The sequence below is a fragment of the Dermacentor variabilis genome, chromosome 10 (assembly GCF_050947875.1).
Source record: "Dermacentor variabilis isolate Ectoservices chromosome 10, ASM5094787v1, whole genome shotgun sequence".
NCBI classification, from domain to species: Eukaryota; Metazoa; Arthropoda; class Arachnida; order Ixodida; family Ixodidae; genus Dermacentor; species Dermacentor variabilis.
In genome coordinates, this window is record NC_134577.1 from 87298935 (window position 1) to 87304654 (window position 5720).

At 44.7% G+C, this 5720-nt stretch overlaps 1 long non-coding RNA gene across 1 annotated transcript; it reads left to right on the forward strand.

Moving 5' to 3' along the window:
• Positions 1-365: 365 nt before the first annotated feature.
• On the forward strand, positions 366-5391 carry LOC142559640 (uncharacterized). Its single transcript, XR_012823185.1, has 2 exons — positions 366-466; positions 5073-5391. It is a non-coding gene; the product is annotated as an uncharacterized LOC142559640 (long non-coding RNA).
• Positions 5392-5720: the final 329 nt, after the last annotated feature.

A 5720-nucleotide genomic window follows, 5' to 3' on the forward strand; every position in this document is an offset into this window, starting at 1 on the left:
CGCGCACGAAAGCATTGCAGACACTGCCACGCGTGTCGTTGTACTCTCGCGCCGTAGTCCAGAGAGAAGGTCCTCACTCTACGTGATGAAAGCGTTTACACTACCACTGCGTGTTTGCTTGTTAACGGCTCTGACCTCAACAGAAATACACAATGAAACGACGAATGCTGCCTAAATATCCTCCCTTCTGCAAATATACACAATTAAGAACATTGCTTCTGAAATAATGACAACACCTTAATTCCAGCATTTATCTCTTCACTTACAGTGAATGGACAAATGGTGGAAACCATGTATATTATTGTCGATGTTTTCTGCAATGTTTTTCTTTTGTAAAGGAGACTTTTCCCTCTACAGATGCGCCGTTCCCGAGTCCTTAAGGAAACCCTGTTGGCTCTTTCGGTAGCCGCAAGCATCGGGATCTCCTACTTCGGCGCCGCTCAGAAAGGGTACTGCGCCGAGATGGGTAAGCGGCGTATCTGAGCAAGAAAGTACTTAATCTGCCATTACAGGAGACGTACTCTGCGAGTGTGACACGTTTTGTTACCATATCGCACCACATTGGTTAATTTTTGAGGCACTCATACTCGCGTATGTTGAGACACGTTCTACTTTGGAATGTAGCCCTTGCATGGATGAACACAATCACACGGACGCTCTTCCGTAGTGCCTGACGTTGATGGACATTCGCCCAGTGTCCTTGCGTGACGAGTCAAACTTTCTCTATTATTTAGCGTACTTTGTCGTGAAACCATTTCCAGTACGCTTATTCCGTTGCCGAGTGCCGAGAGGTGGGGAGGGCTACGCTTGTCAGAGGCATCTGCTTAGAGGCCCAGGCTTAGAGGTCCACGGTACAAGTGCGTGTGACCGGGATCAATGCTCCTGCAAGAGGCGATGGAGAGCAGCTACGAGTCGGGCTCAGTATGACGTTCCCTTGAGTGATGTTCCTGCTGTCGCCGCTGACACCTGTGGCACGGTTCCCCGCGACGAAGGGCCGCTCTCGTCGTTGGTGGAACGAAAGTGTGAGAATAAAAGCGTAGTGTCGCGCACGCCGGGACGACGCGGCGACGGTGGCTGCGATGTGGCGCCAGAGTAGCGCACATCGCCTGCATGGAGACAAAGCGCTGCACGAGCGGAGGTCTGTTTGCGGCGGCTGCTTGCACCCACGAGTCGCCCACGCGCTACCTCTTGCGATCTGCCGACTAGCGCGCCATTTCGCTCCCGCGTTGGAACGTGCCGCACAAAACAGATTGTCCACGCCAGCCAATAAATCGCGAAATGAAAACACGTATAGAGCTGCGCTCACATTTCGCATGAGGGAGTATCGTAATCGTCGGTGAATTTTTTTTTGGCATTGGAGAGGGGGACATACCCAGTAGCGAATACCAGTGATCAAATTTTGCCTAAAAATTGTTGAAGAGCTGCATATATCCAGTTACACTTAGCTAGAGACACAAGTCAGGATAAAATAAATCAGTTTAAGAGCGCCACACATCTTTTGGCACATACAATGCAACCCGAGTTGTAAATAGGTTAATTGAAGAACAGCACATGCCAAGTGGCACATACTCATTGCCTAATTGACAAATAGAATACGCGAAGTGTGGTACATATCTAGTTTCACATCCAGGTGACCTAACTTGGGGAGGAATAGGTTCATTGAAAAGCGACACACAAGGATTGGCACGTTTCAGGCGCGAGTTTTCATGAAACGGGTTAAAAGGAATAATTGAAGTGTGCCATATAGGCAGTGGCACATGCTCAGTTGCCTAAATAGGCCTCAAAAAGACTCATTGGGCAGCAGCACATACCTAATGGCATATACCCAGTGCCCAAAGTTGGTGTCAAGTTCACTGAAGAGCGACACAAGCCAAGTGACGCATACCTAGAGTTCCAAGTTGGCATAAAAAAATCATTCATTGAACAGCACCACATATCCAGTGCCACATAACCAGTGACCTAAGTTATATATATATATATATATATATATATATATATATATATATATATATATATATATATATATATATATATATATATAGAGAGAGAGAGAGAGAGAGAGCGAGAGAGAGAGAGAGAGAGAGAGAGAGAGAGAGAGAGAGAGAGAGAGAGAGAGAGAGAGAGAGAGAGAGAGAGAGAGAGAGAGAGAGAGAGAGAGAGAGAGAGAGAGAGAGAAATTTTGGCAGACAGAACACATCTCACGATTGACTGTCGACTATAATATGATTACCATTGAAAAAATGCAGTCAGGCACCGAATTGCCGAATGTGGTTTTTCGAGAATGTGTACTTGACATTACGAGACTTCGGTTGCTTCGGCTATGTGCGACATACATACTTTCCGGTATCGGCTCAGTCTACCATGGTACTCGCATGCCAAGGCCGATCATGAGCATGACGGCATGACGACGAGTGTATGACGACGACGCAGCGATGACAATGGAAGGACGAAAAAGAAATGATGTCGATGGAACGATTGAGGTGATATTACGACAATGGCATGCCGACAATGTGAGCGACGATCTGAAGACGATGAATTGAAGACAATGGTATGGCAACGGCGGCAGAATCACAATTAAATGCCGACAGCATGATTATGATAGGTTGACGTAGGAGTGACGCTAATGGAGCGCGAAGACGGTACAACTACAACAAATTGACGACAATGGGATGACATTTATGAAGCGATGACGATGGGAAAATGACAGCGTGACGACGATGGCATGACGGCAGTGCTATCACAACGACTGTGTGACAACGATGGTGCGGCGGCAACGGGATAATTACGGACGCATAGCAACCAAAACCGGACAACGACGCAATAACGATGTTGGTTTAACAACGGCTGCATAATCACAACTGAATGACGACAGCATGATTACGATAGAATGAAAAACAAGGAATGCCACTGATGGAACCACGAAGGCGACATGACGACATGACGAAGTGATGAAGCCGGTGAAATTACAAAGTGACAACAACGGCACAATGACATTGGTATGACGACGATGGCTGTACATCTATATGAGGACAATGGCTGACGACGAATGTATTACGAGATGGCGGAAAAGTGCATCAAGAAGTCTGTAAGACGACGATGGTGTGACGAAACTCAAATAGGGAGGCTGGAGTGAGGATGATGGAATGACTATGACGGCCTCATAACGATGACATGGCAGCGAATGCACGATGAGTGTATGGCAATATTAGCGGGGCGACGATGCCATGACGAGGTTGAGATGACAATGCTGGACTGACAACGCTGGAATATCTACGACGGCGTTACCACCACGCACACATGCCTAGAGGACCAACCCAAGCGGGGGACAACTTGGGTCATAGGTCCGGCGCAAAAGGCTGGACAGGTAGACCAATATATATATATATATATATATATATATATATATATATGTATATATATATATATATATATATATATATATATATATATATATATATATATATATATATATATATATCTGATTCAAAACGCCTCAAGCAGGCATAGAATGCTAATCGAATTTTTAGGTAGATAGATAGATAGATATATACATAGATAAACAGATGAATAAGCAGTCCCCTGAAAGTGCAAGAAGTACCCTGAGAATCCTAAACGCATTAAAATTATATTCCAAAGATCGACTTAGTTTCAACAAGTTTTCGTCAGCAACGTCAAGAGGGTATTTCCTTCTAAAAACATATGCATTTATGACACTTATTTTGCACTTACTAATTGGTAATAGCGGTGTTTTGGTCCTAACTAGAACACTGCTATAATGTAGCATCGAAGTTAGGACGAAGTCCGTATGTGCGTGCGTTTGAAGATATTACGCTCTTAACATTGCTTTTTTAAGGTTTTTGAAACTCGTCCAACCTTTTGAACTATATCTTTTTGAAGATATTACCCATTGAGTCATGCTGGTGTATTGTTGGGGAAAAATTCAACAGATTGCCGCACGGGCAATGTCCGAAATTTCTGGACATGTGACTGCTTCCGTTACTTGTCAGAGAGACAGGTATACATATAAGGCCGCAGAACATTTGCATCCTGACTAGAACTTGGAGCTGCGGGTTGCTGTCAGCCCGTGGACAGGCGACACGTACGAGCTGGACGCTATGAAAGTGTTTTCGGGCTAGTATATTGCAAATTACTTCTACTCTACTCTATTCCTTTTGTAACATTCACCGCTTGCAACTCGCATATCGCAGTGATAGCTTAGGTGAAATGGTGTTCGGACTAACGAAAAACACAACGGGGGAATGAAATAGGTATACTCTACGTGTCCTTGTTTCTTTGATGGGGCACTTTAGCTTGGGAGCTCTTAAGTACACGGAGACGGAGAAATCGTTTCTTTGAGCAGCCAGTGCACTGAACAAGGAAGACTACCAAGTTTACAACTTTGTAATTCAAGAATGAAAAATGATAGCACAGTTCTGTTAACGTATTTTTCATCGGCGTGAAGCTAACCCCAAATATGTCAGTAGGATATTTGCCAGACCCTCGTAAACACTGTAAAAAATTCCCGTACGTTGTACAGCGATTTATTAAATTGGTCGGCTTTATATTCCCTATTTGATAGATTTTATAAATCTGCGATATCTGTTTTCGTGCAAAGCTACGGATTTGTAAATATATAACTTCTATTTTTGAAACTTACTGGTTTTCAGCAATTAATAAAGATATTCCCTAACGTGAATTAAAATTCTGCTTTACAGTCACTCTAACTAAGCTTTTTCTCAGAAATGCAAGAAATTGTATTAAATTCAGTCCGTTCTTTTTTCTCAAAAACATTTTCAGTTTTACATCTATTTGCATAGGCGGCATCGGGGTTGGCCCAAAGCTAAAACTTCCTTTTAAGGACTGGATATTTTGGACGTTATGAATAGCTTTAATGCGCACCGGTCGTTTCCGTGTGTACAACTGCCCCTATTGCGAGTGTGTGTGGCCACTACGTCTGTCGTATTTCTCGGCTAAAGCCTGGAGTATCACGCCAGCTGCTCAGCCAGGCTCAGGTCTCCAGCTGCTCGATATTTGTCCTGACTTCGGACCTAAATTTCTGTTGCGATTCTCAGGCGGCGTCGAAGACAAGGCGGCGCACGTGCAAGCGGCGCAGGACCTCTTCGGCATTAGTGAGCTGGCCTTCATGGTTTGCACCATGGGCTTCGACCTGACCGTCCTGTACGACGTTCCCGACGGCGTGGCCCACGCGCCGTGGCCAATGTGATCATCGACACCCGCGCCCGCATGATCCGGTGTCGCCGGAGAATGTAGTCATTTTGTTGTGTTTAATTTCCCCAAAAACCGCGTTACATTGCAGGACAAGACTAGTAGACTACGAATAAAAATGAAAAGGTTTCTTTTGGGTTATAAACTTTGCTTTTGTTGTCAGTAGCACCCCAGATTGAATTACAAAGAATATTGAAGTGTAAATACTTGTTGATCTCGTCCGAGCTTTCGCTGCGTTTCAAACGAGACAGCGCCAAAACTACACCCTTTATTGAATTGTTTTGTTCCTGTTTCGTTTTCAGTTGGACGTTCTCTACTTGTCCCCTGTTATTTTGCACGATGACTGCTGCATGCGTTATATATGGCATTGCTGAACAAGTTAAGCATAACTGAGCGGAACCGCAACTTGTATTTGCCGACCCAAGCTTCCAGCTTTCGGTTACGCCGGAGGGTGCAGAGACTTCAGCATGTTCAGTATTCACAAAATTGCGCCA